The sequence below is a fragment of the Protopterus annectens genome, chromosome 2.part1 (genome assembly GCF_019279795.1).
Source record: "Protopterus annectens isolate FY-2018-M chromosome 2.part1, PAN1.0, whole genome shotgun sequence".
NCBI lineage: Eukaryota > Metazoa > Chordata > Ceratodontiformes > Protopteridae > Protopterus > Protopterus annectens.
The window spans coordinates 590,648,152-590,665,264 of record NC_056729.1 but is presented as its reverse complement, the minus strand read 5'-3'; the positions used below and the strand labels follow the sequence as shown (position 1 = coordinate 590,665,264).

The 17,113-nt window shown below is 42.9% G+C and overlaps 1 protein-coding gene across 1 annotated transcript in view; it reads right to left on the bottom strand.

Moving 5' to 3' along the window:
- LOC122794162 (PR domain zinc finger protein 2-like) overlaps positions 1-17,113 on the bottom strand; it is a 472,904-nt gene that overhangs the window by 210,225 nt on the left and 245,566 nt on the right. The gene's annotated exons all lie outside the window — the stretch shown is intronic.

The window sequence follows — 17,113 nt, the reverse complement described above, 5'->3', positions numbered from 1 at the left end:
TAAGGGAGTGCATACAGCCTACCTCAATCTGGCCAAGGCCTTTGATACCATTCATCACTCAGGAATTATTGATAAACTCACCAAACTAGGCATCAACCCCTATATCACTAGGTGGGTTGCAAATTGGCTCACAGATAGAATACACAGCGTGAAAGTAGTAGACTCCAAGTCAGACTGCCGAAAAGTCATGAGTGGAGTCCCACAGGGATCGGTCTGAGTTCTCTCCTGTTCGGCATCTACTTCTCAGAAGTCCAGGCCAACACAAAGGGATTCTGACTGACCAAGTTCACAGACGACTGCAAGCTGGGAGCCATTATTAACTCCCCAAGTGATGCACACATCCAACAGAAAGGCCTCACTGAGACCAATGACTGGTGTCAAAACCATGGCCTTAAGCTTAATGCCAAAACATGTGTCATCATCCCCTTTGGTAAAAACTCAGTTCTCACTAATTACCACATTAGTGGGAGCCCACTGAACACTGAAGGTGCTACAAGGGATCTGGAGACATAGGTTGACAGCAACCTCTCCTTCGACCACCACATTGCCACTGTGGTCAGAAAGTCCTTCTATGTGGCACATCTCATTACCAAGGGTTTTGCATCCAGGAAGAAAGAGGTCATCGTCTCTCTCTCTCTCTCTCTCTGCTCTTCCCTCATTAGACCAATTACCGAGTATAATGCCTCACTAGGCATGTACCTCACTAGACACCTGCAACAGCTGGAGAGGCCACAAAAGTACCTCACAAAGAGGATCCTAGGCATTAAACACATGCCCTACACAGACAGACTCAAAAGACTCCAGCTATTCTCTGTCTCATATCACCTGCTTAGAGGTGATTTTTGCTCGACTTACAAAGCCATGTCTGACCCAGCTCTGTTAGAAATGCTACATCTAAAAAATCCCAATTCCCTCAACACCACACACTCCAGAGACCTCAACCTCATTACCACAAGCAACAGAACATGTTGGAGGGACAGGTTCATAACCCAGAGACTGCCCATGCTCTGGAATAGACTTCCCATACATGTCAAGTAGAGCACCTCGCTGTCTCTCTTCAAGAGAAATCTTGATGAGTGGATAGGAAATAGAAAGTTCACCTCGGGGATAACTCCAGTGGCTCTACTTGATAGAGGCACTGGGAACTAATGTCGGGCCGCACAATGCCAGGGCACTTCTATGGGTTAGGCTTGTAAAGGCTCCAGGGCCATTAGCCTAATATGAACCTATGAACCACAGCCATAAGCAATGAAGAATTACCTGTAGTCCCACCAGAACCTCTGTCAGCTAGCTCCCTCAAAACATTTTCAGCAACTCCATGAAGGGCATGAATCCTGTTACTTATTTAGGCTTTACTCTTCAAAAGGTCTCCATATGTCTAGATTTCAACCTACCCCTGTAGTCTCTGCACCACCCACTGTTTTTCTCAGTGAATGTCAAGACAAACTTCAAAATGAACACAGATAAACCATGTGGCTATTCCAGACATATCAATTGTCTCCCTACAGAGCCACAAGTTCTGACATCACCCCTTGCCTCTCTCTTTTTTTTTTTTTTTTGGTTGGGTAAACCCACTGAGCACAGATGGCCATTTGAAGGGCAACCTGGGAACAAGGTCTGGTTATGTGACTTGCTCACTGTTACAGAGCAGGCAAATAAAGTTTGAAGAAATCAAGCCCCATACCTCAGGCACAGGAAGCAGCTCGTTAACAGCTTTTGTCCTATATGCTAACAGCTCTTATTCCTATATGTAGCAGAAATACTGACCCCCCCCTCCCCATCTTTAAAAAAAAAAAGGCTGAATGGCCAAAGACTTTCACCTGCTCTTACTACATTTGGCAGTCTCTCTCTCTCACTTCCATAATTGTCTAAACAAACAACCTAATAATCATGGTCCGCATAACTCTTTCACTTTTATTCTTTTTAAGTGATCAATAGCACACTCATGGTAAATAAAATTTCTAATGTTGACAATGCCGGGTATTCTCAGTGGTGACTGATTTTCTTGTTTGCATGCTGTACTTGCTTTCAAGTTATTTCCAAGTGTTACTACTACCTTTATAGTTTTCCTGTATGACCCACAAAACAGACAAAGTACACAATGCTAATATAAGAGACAAAATAGTAAAAGTAATGTCTTTCGGCTTTTTCCAGTTAGGGGTCGCCACAGTGGAACTCCAGTCCGCTAATGATTGGCAGTGGATTTTTACAGTGCCGAGTTGCCAGCCCGATGCCAAACTTTGAAAGGAAACACAACAACCGAAACACCACCACAAACAGTTCCTTCCACCCAGCAACAGATGTCGATGTAAAAAGTAACTTCAGCAAAATAAATCCACCGGATAGTAAGAACAAACAGATTTAATATTGAACAATATTCTTGGTTTAGCGCTTTCACTCGCAAAACAAAGCGAGCTTCCTCAGAACAAATTAATCAAGTCATTTACATACATATATAGTTAAAATTGGCGCCAAAAATGCGCTGTTTAAAAATCCACAATTTAAAGTGATAAAACACCTTAAATCCATATATATTCTACTTCATTAATCCTAATGCTTGTTGTTAAGTTAAATGGAACATATATATATTATGTGATTTACAGTTCAAACTGCTTTGGCAGTTTTGTTATTTATCTTTTATATATATTTTTTATATATATTTTTTAAATATTCATATGTATTATGTACAGTGCTTAAATTAATATTTAACATGGATACAATTTAACTTAACAACAAGCATTAGTTTTTGTTTTGCGAGTGAAAGCGCTAAACCAAGAATATTGTTCAATATTAAATCTGTTTGTTCTTACTATCCGGTGGATTTATTTTGCTGAAGTTACTTTTTACATCGACATCTGTTGCTGGGTGGAAGGAACTGTTTGTGGTGGTGTTTTGGTTGTTGTGTTTCTAAGTTTACCCAAAAAACTTTGAAAGGAGGCACACCCATTCACACACGCACCTACCTGCATGCCTTTAACGTCACTTGACTGCGGGGAGGACATGCAGACTCCACACAGAAGGCGCTCCAGCCGAGAATCAACGGGAGAACCTCTTGCTGTGAGGCGACAACGTTAACTGCTGCACCACCGCGGCATGGTAAGAGACAAAATAGTGCAGGCAGTAAAGTAATAGGGGATCAAAAAGCAACAGGACTATGGTGGATGTTCCCAAAAAGTTAAGAGTAATGTAAAATGTGTACTGATTCAGTAGACTAGAGGATTAATCAAAAATGGAACTAAAGTAAAACAATACTAATACAGTGCCTCCAGTAGTAGGAATTCAGTCCAGTGTCATTTTTCCAAACACATAATACTAATTTACTTGGACTCTGCAGGGATATATCTGTTGAAACCAAGGAAACATACTCTTCACTCACCATCAGGAGCATCAAGCTACTCACGTGCTTGTGAGGAGAGGACATTAGTAAATGAAGCAAAGCCATAAAAGAAATGCAAATGATAATGCTTTTCTTTGCAGAAAAATATTTGCTGTTGGGTCAGCTTCCTGAAACCAGAGGTGGATACTAGGTACAATCTTAAAAATTCTTCTGAACCAATTGGTATCCGTGGATTTCAGAAAAAATGCTGCATGATATTATACACCACTAACATTTTAAAAGATAAGCAAAATCTGCAGACATTAATTTTGAGTACATAAATGTTGTGGACCTGTCACTGTAAAACATTTTACTGCATTCTGTACAAATGAAGAGTCTGTTACACAGGATAGGTCCATGACCAAACATCACATACAAAAACAATGAGTCCTAGAACATCAAAAAGACTAACACTTGTATCAAAACAATGATATCCATTCAACTAAGTATTTTCTGTTAGGGGCAGTCCTTTGCATCTCTTATTGAAAAAGGCTAACTCCAAGGTTGTATAACCATAGCAAAACAGCAACCATCACTGCAATTAAAAAAATATATATATATCTATATATATATATATCACTGCTCCCTATCCATAAAATGTTCTGCTGAAATTGATGCTGTCAAACTGTATCTGCAGTACAAAAATTACAAATTATGATTAAATTTCTACTAGCCTCTGCAACCAGGTTTACAAACCTATGTCGCAAACATCACAGTACCACATCTTAAAAATAAAGCATCTACAGTCTCTACATGGACAGTTCGATAACTGAGAGTTTACTGCTCTCAAGCACATTTTCCTACAGGATAGTTATTAAAACAGGTAAAATGAAAAGGCATATGCTAATGTTGTCAAATGAATTATTTCTATAACTAGGCGTCTTAAGATTAGCTAGTTCTATCTGGACATCATCCAAATAACTTCTATCTTGAAATACCTCCTAAAGAGACAGCAAGTACATCACAAACAAAAAGTGACGGCACCAAGAAAGAGTGAGCCCCTAGACCTGAGGAACCTCAAAAATCAGCAAGTGACAACATGGAGATGTTAACTCCAGAAATTGCACTCTGAATACAACCTGAAAGCTAAGAGACAAGCTTTCTGAGTAAGGTGGATGCAAATCCATACTGGGATCATAGCCACTGTAATAAAGGTGTCATGATCAACAGTGAAAGGCTACTAAGATAGTACAGTTATGTAAGAACTTACCATAACAGTAAATGTTCTATTGATCACTTTTGCAGTATTTCAAACAGATAGGTTCTTGTCAAATAACCTGGATGCCCGGCCGGGGTAACATAGCCAAAACCTTCCTTACAGCCATACATCTGATCTATGACCCAAGCCCTCAGCCATAAAAGCAAGTGGACATATGAGAGTAAATCCTCAGACCATCTCCTAGCCAGTAAGCCTGAAGAGTATGACAGACAAAATAAACTGGTCAGCTAAGAGGGGAGAAATAGAACAATAGTGATATCCCCTTGTCCATGATGAAAAGGGAAAGGCAGGGAGGGAAGAAAAACTCATGACAAGTAGGACATTTACTGTTATGGCAAGTTCATACAAAACCATTCTATATCCTTCCTTAGCTCACTGATGCAGCATTCCAAAGAGATGGAGGGATTTCCCAAAGCTTAAGAGGATTGATGGGTGGATGGAAGAGAGATAGGAGAATTGTCTAGTAATCCAGACAGTACTGACCTGGTAAAGGTGGGCTCTAGATCTAGAAAAGGCGTTCACTCTGTAATGTTTGGTGAACGTACAATCGAAGGTGCAAGCGGCTGCCTCAAACTGTTCTACAGTTATTCCCCTTGTGAAAGGCTCTGGATGAGGCCACTGCACTAGTAGACTGAGCCTTTGCTGGAAAGGGTAAGGATTTTCCATAGAAGGTGTAGCAAAATGAATAGATATTCAGTTAGCAACAGTCTGCTTTGACACTGCATTACCTAACTTGGGAGTCTTGGAAAAAGACAAACAGTTGAATAGATTTTGAATCTCCTTGGTCTTATCCAGGTAGAATCTGAGCTTTGTATGTACATCCAGGGAACATAGAATTCTCTCTCACTTACGTTGTAGATTAGGGAAGAAAGTAGAAAGATTTACAGCCTGATTGAGGGACAGCTCATCTACTACCTATTGCATGAAGGAGGGACTGGCCCTTAAAGACACACTGTCCTTATGAAAAATAAGGAAGGGGGTGTTGCCATAAGGGCCTGAAGTATGGAAACTATTGTGGCAAAGGTGAGAGCTACCAAAAGAATAGTATTCCACTTACAGAATTTGAGAGAGGCAAACACTGCTGGTTCTAAAGGAAGGAGAGTTAATTTTCTAGCACAAAGTTGTAATTGCAAGCAGAAGGGATAGCTTTCTTTGGAGGTCCCAAACAGGAGGGATAGCTTTCCTTGGAGATTTCAGGTGGAGTACACCCTTTAATAACTCTTTTACCTCTAATGAGGTCAGAAGTGGTGGCCCAGAGATAGGCATGCACATATGACTGAAAGATGAGCCTTAACAAATGAACATGTTAGGCAACAACTCTCACAAATAAGAGAGATCATTGGGATATTAGCTTGAAGTGGGTCCTGATATTTAGCCGAGCACCATATAGTAAATCTTTTCCATTATGTTAAGATTTTCTTGTAGCAGGTTATCTCGTCTCCTGGAGAAGCTTAAGCAAGTTTTCAGAATATGGAATAGGAATCAGACTCCTATCATTCATATTGTCAGGTTGAGGAAAGAGACTGGGATGAAATAGTGAGCCTTTCTGTGTTCTCAAGTTCACTGCCGATGGAAGCTTCTGGTGATTGTCCCTGGTTTGGTGAAACCAAAGGGGGAGCCAGTGCTGATTTGGCCAATACGGAGTCACCAGTAAAATCTTTGGGTATTCCTTTTGGATCTTTTGATAAGACTTTGAGAAGCAGAGGAAGTGGAGGGAAGGCATATAGGAACCAAGGGAAAGACATTGTGTCCATTTTCCAAGCTTGAGGATAGATGGCCCTGGTGCAAAAGAGCAGTTGTTGTTTCTTGTGAACACAGGTAAAAATATCTCTGTGTGGCACCCCGATTTATGGGCTATGTCAAGGAAGACCTCCCTGTTCAACATCCATTTATCTTGATCTGCTTAGAAAGTCTTCCATGACATTGTCCTATGAAGAAATGTAAACCACTTGGAGAGAACAGTTCGCTTTTGTGGCCTGCTCTCATGACAAAACAGCCAGTCTGCACAGTTGGCAAGATCTTGATACCTCTGCTTGTTTATGTACCACAGTCTGTGCTGATCATAGACTCGTGCTGCAAATATAGACCATGCAGCTTGGTCAATAAGGGAACAACGGTATAACATGGCTAAGCTTATAAAGGTCCCAGGGTCAATACTCTAAGTAACCTGCTATGAACATGACTGTTGTGTTGTTGAACACTCTTAAAGGGCCTAGTTTTCAGGAAAAGGAGAAAATCTGCTAGATCTGGATAAGGGCTCTTTATCAACTTCAGACTGATGTGTTTTGGTCATAGATTTGCAGACCATTGTCTCAGAACTTTCAGGTGTCTCGTCCATGCTCTCTATGCTTCATCTGATGCATCTAGCTTTTGTTGCAGTGCCTGCTGTCTAAATGGAAGACCTAGATTTAGTTTTATCTGTGATATCTAACACAGTATTTCCTTCTTTAGGTAAGGCAGGAGAAGAACCTGCATGTTCAAGAGGTGAGAATGTTGGTATCAGGTATGGCTGCAGAAATTACTGATGCTGCTGTAGTGGGGCTGCACTTCAACTGCTCCTAGAAAAGGTTTGACTCATTTAGGAAACCTATGCACACAGCTAGGCACAAGCCACAAAATAAACAAAGTTGACCACATTTTCAGAGAGCTTCTGGAAAAAGAAGTGAACATCTGCCTTCTGGGATTCAGCTAATGCAAATTTTATTCTCATGCTTCTTTGGGATTAGGACAGAAACGGGAAAGGGGGTTAGTTTACATTAGTTTCTGCAGTGGCTGCCCTGTGTTTTACGTTGGTATGACTACACGTACCTTACGAGAACGTATTAGGGAGCATATTTATAGCATTAAGATTAAAGATCCTAAAAATGCCTTGTGTAAACATTCTTTGGAATGTATGAAATATAGGAAGTTTCTTTTTACTATTTTGGAAGTTGTTGAAATGGACCTGAGAGGTGGAAATTTCAAGAACTTTCTTGAACAAAGAGAAACTATATGGCAAATTAAACTTGGGGCTGACAAGAAGCCTGGGTTAAATGAGGCTATCGATATTAAATGTTTTTTAAAATATAGAAAGTTGAATCTTAAAGATGCTGACTTAATTGCATATTTAAATTAAGTTAAAGTTTTTGTTTGTATTCCTATGTATTTTAGTGGTTTGTCTTTTTAAATTTTACATTGATAGATTAATTGTTTAATTGGTTCGAGTATTTAAATGATGTTTTTAAATTTTATTGTGTTTCTGATTAAGTCTTTTGACGAAAGCGTTCAATAAATTGTGGTATGCTAATTTAGCACCAGTCTTGCCTTTTTTGACCATTGGTACCAGATTTTGTTGGCATTGTTGGTTTTTCTATCTGGTTTGCACCTTTTTTTGTTGTAATTTTGTTCAGCTTGCACTGCTGTGTATATCTGATCGATAATAAAGTTTACTTTGAATTTGACTTTATACAGACAGTACAGTAATTAAGAAACGAGGCGACTCAAACCTCTGGATGTTTCTACTCAAAAAAACTCCAACATTTCTCCTTCCAAAGAGTTCCCACAGATACCATCAAAACTACCTCAAAAAAAATTAAATCCTGCTAGAAAGTACAGTTGTGTACACTTACCATAAATGTAGATGTTTGAATGTATTCACTGTTGAAGTCATCACCTGTGGGGTTATCCCTGCTGTGGTAGCCCTCGGCTGGCCCGAATACCAGAGTGAATGTTTTTCTGCGATGGCTGCTGTCGCCTGTAGTCTGATGTCAGGTCATCAGTTCTATAAAGCAAGACAAGCAATGCCATTACATCAGTTTTTCTTGCCCTGACCCGTCAGAAGCACAACGAAATATGGTAAAGTGGTCCAGGTGGCAAAAAGCCACCATGGGAAGCTTATGTCCCCCTAGGGAAAGAGGATATAAGGGGGAAGGAGGGAGGGAAACCAGGACTGCAACAGTGAATACACTCAAACATCTACATTTATGGTAAGTGTACACAACTGTACTATGTTCTTCATGTTTCACTATTGCAGTCATCACCTGTGGGAGGATTCCCAAAGCTGAGGAGAGGGTTGGCAGGATTAGTTAGAGCCCTAGGCATGGGTCAGAAAGCCCTGCAGAACTGCAGAGGCAAACCCTGCCCTAGCATTACAGAAAAGAAGTAGGTGGTAATGCTTTGTAAAGTTATGGACAGAGGTCCAGGTGGCAGCTTCCAAGATGTCCCTGGTGGGAACTCCTCTGAGGAATGCTGTGGAAGTGGAGGCTGCCCAAGTGGAATGGGTATGAAGAGACTTAGGGGGTAGTTTCCCTTGCAGTCTGTAGCAGAAATGGATACAGTGTGATGTGCATTTAGAAATGGTTTGCTTGGAAATGGGCTTCCCCTCTGCCCCTGGGACAAAGCTGGCAAGAAGCTTGTCTGTTTTTCTGAAGGGTTTAGTACGGTCCAGGTAGTATCAGAGTTGTCTGTGCATGTCTAGTGAGTGCAGAATTCTTTCCCCCTTGTTTTGAGGGTTAGGAAAGAAGGTGGGTAGATGTATGGCCTGGTTGAGGGTCACATCAAATACCACCTTGGGCATATAAGAGGGGTTAGTCCTCAGGGAGACCCTGTCTGCATGGAAAATGATGAAGGGCTCAACGGCTATGAGTGCCTGAAGTTCTGAAAACCTTCTGGCTGAAGTGATAGCTAGTAGGAAAACAGTCTTCCAGGAGCGGTATTTCAATTCTGCTGAGGCAGCAGGTAAGAATAGTGCTAAGGTTAGTGTTTCTAAAACAAAATTCAGGTCCCAGGCTGGCGTGGGTGGCCTTCTGGGAGGTCTGATACTAGAAGCCCCTCTGAGGAATTGTTTATAATCAGAGGATGTGAGAAGAGGGGCGGGTCTGTTTTGAAATGAGCTGAAATGGCTGAGGCATGGATTTTAATAGAAAAGAAGAAGAGGCCATTATTGAGTAACTCAGCAAGGTAGTCCAGGATAAGAGGGATGGAAGTTTGTGAGTTACTGCTCCCTCTGGACTGGCTCCAGGAGCATAATCTTTCCATTTCCCTGTGTAAGATTTTCTGGTGCTGGGCCTTCTGGCCTCTGTGATAATATCTAGAACCTGTTTGCTTAACAGAGACCCCTTGTTTGCTTTTAAAGTATTAGCCATGCTGAGAGTATGAGAGTCTGCATGTCTGGGTGCACCATCACCCCCCCCCCCCCACACACACACACACCTGGGTCAAGATGTCTGAGATCAGGGGAAGCTGCCTGGGAGGCTGTATTGTCAGGCTGCGCAGTAAGGGGTACCAATGCTGTCTGGGCCATTCTGAAACAATGAGGATGGCCTCTGGTCTCTCCTCCCTTATCTTGATCAGTACCTTGGGAATAAGAGGCAGTGGAGAGAATGCATACACAAAAAGGGAGTTCCAGGGGAAGGTCAAGGCATCCACCTTCCATGCTAAGTGGTGATACTCCCTGGTACAGAATTTTTTTTTTTTTTTTAAACTGGTGGTTGAGGTGCGAAGCAAAGAGATCCCACCTCCGGAGTTTCCCACTCCTGAATGACTTGTAAAAAGATTTTTCTGTGGAGCTGCCATTCATGGGGGAGGGGGGGGGGTCCAGTAAATTTCTGCTTAGGTGGTTTGCCAGGGTGTTACTGATCCCTGGTAGGTATTGGACAATTAGGTGTAATCCCATGGAGAAGGCTGTCAGCCAGAGGTTCATGGCTAGCCTGCACAGAGGGTAAGATTGGGTCTCTCCCTGTTTGTTGATATACCACATTACTGTGGTGTTGTCTGTTTTGATAAGGAGAACCCATGGCCTGAGATGGGGTTTGAAGGATGTCAGAGCCTTTTGTACTGCCATCATTTCCTTCTGATTAATGTGCAAGGGAAGTTGCTGGGCATCCCAAAGTCCTTGGGTGCACCTGCCTGCTAGGTTAGCGCCCCAAGCAATGTCTGAGGTGTTGGTGGTGATGGTCTGGCTGGTAGGGCGGAGGATGAAGGGAAGAGCCTTGTTCTTGGCACAGGCCCCTGCCCACCAGAGAAATTCGGCCCTTTTACTGGGGATCGGAGGGAGAGAGGTCTCTAGAGGCTGACAGCGCTGACACCAAAGGTTCTTTAGATACCACTGAAGTTTCCTCATGTGAAGCCTGGCCAAAGGAATTAGAAGGATGTAAGATGCCATGTACCCCAAGGCTTTCAGGAACTTCCTCACAGTGAGGTGACTTCTAGAAGCCAGCTGGGTAAAGTAGAGAGGCAGGAATCTCTGTTTTTCTGGGGATAGGAAGGCCATTTGGAATGCTGTGTCCAGCAGTGTTCCCAAGAAAATGATCTTCCTGGATGGTGTCTGCTTTGATTTCTTCTTCTTGATGGTGAAACCTAGGAAAGTTAGGAGGGTTTTGACAAAGAGAAGGTCCTGGAGTAGCTTTTCTTTGAACTCTGCCTGAATGAGGCTGTCGTCCAGATAAGGGTAAATCTGTATATTTCTCTGTCTGCAAAATACTATGGCTGGGGCTAAGCATTTGGTGTATACTCTGGGTGCAGAAGATAAGCCAAAGGGTAGCGCAGAGAACTGAAAGTGTTGTGAGCCTGCTCTGAAGCACAGGAATTTCCTGCAGGATTCCCTTATGGGGATGTGGAGGTAGGCAGTTTTTAGGTCTAGGGTCACTAGCCAGGCATTTTTTGTCAGCATAGGCAGCAGCTGCTGCAAAGTTAGCATTTTGAATTTGGGGACCACCAGGGAGGTGTTCAGAATGGATAGATCCAGGATGCGGTGCCAAGTGCCCTCTTTTCTGGGAACAAGGAATAGTCTGGAATAAAAGCCTTTACCTGTTTGATCTGAGGGGACAGGTTCAACTGCCCCCCCCCCCTGGGATATGAGCGTTTGGACCTGTTTCAATGGCTCTGCCCACTGATTTGGTGGAACGTCTGGGTACCCTCTTGGAATTCGAGTTCAATGAAAGAGAATTTGTATCTCTGAAAAATGATCTTTAAGACCCATCGGTCCTTTGTTACAGAAAGCCAATTTTCTTTGCAGAGGGAGAGCCTTCCTCCTAGCTTTTGGTGAGTGAAAGGAGGGCAGAGGGGGGAGAGGGAGTCATTGAGAGTTTTTGCCACAGAAGAATGGCTTAGAAATCCCTGCCTTTGGGGTGGAAGTGGTCCACTGTTTGGTTTTCTGTCGCCTCTGGAATAGGAGCCTGGGTGGTCTGTCCCTGCGGGGCGTACACTTGCCCTGTCTGCTAGGTGCCGGGAAGGACCAGTGCTTAGAGGAAAAGTTCCTGCTGAACCTGGGAGATTGAACCTAAGGACATATTTTACTATTTGCATAGATTTTGCTTTGTCTTTCATCTTTTTAAGCAGCTCTTCTGCTCCAAACAAGCGGTCCTTATCCGTACATCAATTAGTTTAGACTTGACATGATCAGGGAGAGGTTGTTCCTTCAACCATGCATGTCCAAATGACACATCCTGATGCTGCTGCCCTGCTTGAGGCTTCTAGGGCATCATATCCACAGTGTAATGAGTGTTTGGCCACTTGTCAGGTAGAGTGCAGTAAATCTGCTAACTCTTTCGAATTGGCACAGTCAGGAAAGGCTGAAATCTTTGTTTTAATAGTTCCAAAATGTGTTGTTGATATTTTAATATTTTAACATGTGGAACTGACAGCTGAGTGCTCTGATAGCTAAGGTTGCACAGGTGTATACTTTTTTACCCCATCTGTCCAGAGCTCTGGAATCCTTGTCAGAAGGAATAGGATTCAGGTGTATACTTTTTTACCCCATCTGTCCAGAGCTCTGGAATCCTTGTCAGAAGGAATAGGATTTTTGGCAGAACTAGTCTTAGCTCCTTTAGGTCCTTGTGTAATGACCTCTGAGTCTGCAGCAGGATTTCTGTACAGGTATTTGTGAGAATCCGGTACTCTGTAATACCTGTCAGGCTTCCTGGGAGCAGGGTGGAGGCCATCAGGAGTTAAGGAGGATTAATGGAAAAGTTCATCTACCACTTCTAAAATAAGGGGTTGGCCAAGGGTCTGTGCTGGGGCAGGTCCAGAAACTCTAAGTTTTTTCTTAGACTGGGGGAAATCCTGAGATTCCCAATGGAAATGTTCCTGGAGGGTGTGAAGTGTTTCTTCAAAGGAAAGGTCTTCAGGTGGGGAGGCAGAAGAAATGGATTTCCACATCATCTGAATCCTCATAAGCAGTCAAAGGTTGTTGTTCCTCTTCAAAATCGTCAGATTCCTCAGAATCCTGTTCTGTCAATTTCTGGAGAAGGATGTCTTCTCCTTTTAGAAGTTGTGGCCTGACTACCCCTGATATGGGAGATGAGATCCTCCACCATTTTAAGCAGTTGTGCTTGGGGTGGTGGTGCAAGAGCAAGATGGTGGCTAGAGGCAGATTGTTTAGGAGTGGGCTGCCTTCTATGCCTAAGAGTATCCGTTGGTCTGAGAGAAATGGTAGTTGGATGAGAAGATATTGTTTTTTCTCTAGATTCAGTAGTGTGAGAGGCCTCCTCGGAAGCCAGTGCCTGCATGGTGGCTCTGGACCCAACCGAGGCAGAGACAGCCAAAGTCTCAGAAGCCAAAGAAGATTTCTGCAGCATACCGGACTCCAAAAGGGTCTCGGTAGAATCATGCGTAGATATCGAATCAGGCATCAGGGGCTGTGGAAGGGCCTCACTGAATTCCGGAGAACTGATAACCTGCTTAGTGGTAGAATTGCTGTAAGGCTTAGCCTTGTGTAGTCTGTCTCAGTCTTTATCTCTATAATATCCACAGATTGTTGGCTGACAGATGCCATTTCGGAATGCAAAGACGGAATACTAAAATACCTGTCTACAATAAGTGCTCTACGGTGAATGGTTTTCATGTTAAAGAGGGCACAGAACTGGCAACAGGGGATGTCGTGGTCTGGGCCTAAACAAGTGACACAGTATGAATGGAAGTCTTGGCGTGGGATTTGCTTTCCACAGGCGAGACAATTGTTAATTTTTTCGGACATCGGTTAGTGCAAGAAAAAAAGGATCCCCAACAGGGTACTTAGCTTTAGACATTTTCAGCTGAAATTCAAACTCTGGTAGTGACCGACCGGCATACTTCCGAACTGCTTCTGCTACGGGCTCCACGGCAAGAAAGACTGATATAATGGTGTTGGCTGCCTTGCTTTACAGCACTGACGACCTGACGTCAGACTACAGGTGACAGCAGCCGCTGCAAAAAAACAATGACTCTGGTATTTGGGTCAGCCGAGGGCGACCACAGCCAGGATAACCCCACAGGTGATGACTGCAACAGTGAAACATGAACATCTGCCCATGACAATCTACCTGGGGAAGCAACTGAGGCATCCATGACAATCTACCTGGGGAAGCAACTGAGGCTATTGTATATCCAGCTTCAATTCTGATAAAAATCGATCCACATCTGAAGTTAAAGTCCCCTTGCTATGGAAAATATCATGTATTATGCCACTGCACAAAGGTGGAGTCAATAAAGATCTTTCAAACTATAGGCCAACTGCTATTTTATCACTCCTGTCGAAATATAAGTGAAATGTATTCATATGCAACTTCTCACCTTTTTAATAGCCAACTTCTGTCTTCAGGCCAACATGGTTTCTGTCATCACAACACATCTACTGCATTGCTGAAATCTGTTAATATTGTCAACACCCACAGAAATGCCAGAAGCCTCGTCTCCATCACATTCCTAGACTTTTAAAAGCTTTTGGTACTGTCTCCCACCAGAAACTCTTACATAAGCTCTCATCACTGGGGCTCATCAACTCTTCCCTGCAGTAGTTTCATAGCCACCTCTCAAACAGAGCATAAGCAATAAAATGGAAAAATAATTTCTCTTTCTTCTTGACTAACTATTATTGTCTCACTAGGATCTATACTAGGCTCCATACTATAACATCATATCAATGCCAACTATACTGCTACAAAAAATGCTGCTACTAAACCATAAAAATAAATAAATTTCTGCTCTTCACTCCAAAACACATCTCTACCAAAAAAAGGTATTTGTTATTGCCTTTGCCAACACCACCATGACAAAACAAGTAAACCGCACAATTACTGGGTGTCATGACCAGTTGAAATTATACCACCATGCAACCCACGTGGTTAAAAACTAGGTACCTTATATAGAGTAAAAACCTACCTCACTTCCATAGCCAGAAAATGTAGATTTATGCTGCCTTAATCTGCACTAACCTTCAGGTCTCATAACTGTCTAAACTTATGCAACGTTATTACAACATAGCCACATTTGCAGTAAATTATAACAGAATACACATTAAACTGATTAGTACTACTACATAATCTAGTTCCTTCTCAGCTAACTATAATACATAGACCTCTCTTTATGCCAGAAACTGGTCTAGCCTTTAACAACGTAATACAAAAACATAATACTCTACCAACAGAATGTTATGCTCTAGAGAAAAATCACTATAACCAAATAATCAAATGATAATCCTATTGGTTAGGCAGATAGGCTCACTGGACACACAGTCCCTCTTCAGGGGTGACCTGAGAGCAATGTCTGGTTAAGTGACTTGCTCAACATCCAGTAGTGGCTGGTGAATTCAAAGTATGGTGGGGTGGGGGTCAAAAGCTACAGGAAGCCACTGAATGGGTAGAGCCAAACACAGTGGGGCAGGGCTGTATTACATCAGGTCAATAACTGATACCAAAGATCAAATAGATGTGGTCATTCAAAGTCTGCTTCAGTACAAGCCTCTCATTATAGTCATCTTACTGACTATATACACCTTGGATGTCTAGCTGCAGTCAACACTCCATGGTTCCCCCTGCTAGCCCTAGTCTCCCCTCACTCCCCTGTGCCATCCTATGTTTTCCCCTTATCCTGGCCCCACACCATCCAGACAGATTGCTTCTTTCTTGTTTTTCCATACTTCATCTTAAGTTTTTATCTCCCCCCCACAAACTTTTAACACTAACTGGCCAAGACTCCACTACAATTTAAGTCTGGAGGAAATAGCTGAATTAAGATGGGGGTTGCTAGGACCTCAGAAGTCAGAGATGTAGATGCACTAATGTTTGACTTAGTGATGATAGGCTGAACAAAAAATCATGAGTACGGAAATAGTCTTTCTGGGAATATGCCTGCCTTCCTACTCCTCCAAAAAGTACAGTTGTGTACACTTACCATAAATGTAGATGTTTGAGTGTATTCACTGTTACAGTCATCACACGTGGGTTATCTGCCTGCAGGTAGCCCTCAGTTGGCTTGAATACCAGAGTCTTGGGATTTCTGCATCAGATGCTGTCTCCTCTTCCATAACATCAGGTCGTCAGGGGTATAAAACATGCAGCCAATGGCATTATATCAGTTTTTCTTGCCCCAGACGTCAGGAGCCCCCAAAATAGGAAGCTATTACATGGTGTGGAACACCTCCAGTAAAAAGTAAATACCCCTGCCATAAAAGATGGCCATAAAGAGGATAGGTAAAAAGGCTAGAGAAAGCCAGTGGGCTGAATACACTCGAACATCTACATTTATGGTAAGTGTACACAGCTGTACTATGTTCTTCATGTTTCACTGTTGCAGTCATCACACTTGGGTTGATTCCCAAAGCTGAGGAAGGGTGGAGGCAGTCAAGAAGTGTTAGGGCTGGCTAGCAGGCCTTGTAAAACTGCTGTAGCAAATCCAACTCTGGATTTAGAAAAAAATAGGTAAGTGGTAATGCTTGGTGAAGGTGTGTACAGAACTCCAAGTTGCAGCTTCCAGGATGTCCCTGGTAGGGACTCCCCTGAGAAATGCTGTAGAGGTTAAAGTAGCTCTAGTGGAATGAGTTCTGATCCCCTGAGGGGTAGGTTCTCCAGGGTGCTTGTAGCAGAAATGGATGCAGTGTGCTATCCATTTGGAAATGGTTTGCTTTGAAATGGCCTTGCCCTCTGCCCCTGTAGCAAAGCTGACTAGAAGCTGGTCAGATTTTCTGAAAGGCTTAGTCCTGTCAAGGTAGAACCTGAGCTGTCTGTGCACGTCCAAGGAGTGCAGGATCCTTTCCCCTTTACTCTGAGGATTAGGGAAAAAGGATGGCAAATGGATGGATTGGTTTAAAGCCACACTGGACACCACCTTGGGCATAAAGGATGGGTAAGTTCTGAGGGAAACCCTGTCAGGATGGAAAATAATGAAGGGCTCCACCACCATTAGTGCCTGTAACTCAGACACTCTTCTTGCTGAAGTAATAGCTAGAAGTAAGGATGTTTTCCAAGAGAGGAATTTTAACTCTGCTGAAGCAGCAGGTTCAAAAGGGGGAAGCCGGGGTGGGAGCTCTCCTAGGGGACTTTAAATTGTTAGCTCCTCTCAGGAAAGTACAGTTTTGTACGTACCATAAATGTAGATGTTCGAGTGCTAATACAGCTGCAGTCATAACAGATGGGTTCTCCTGTCGTCAGGCGGGTCCTCGGTCGGCCGAATTCCAAAGTCTAGGTCCGGCGTCGGTTGTCGTTGCTTCTTCCTTGACGTCAGTGCAACAGGGGGTATAAAAGAACTAGCCAACGCCATTTTCTTCAGTTTTTCTTGCCCCAGAT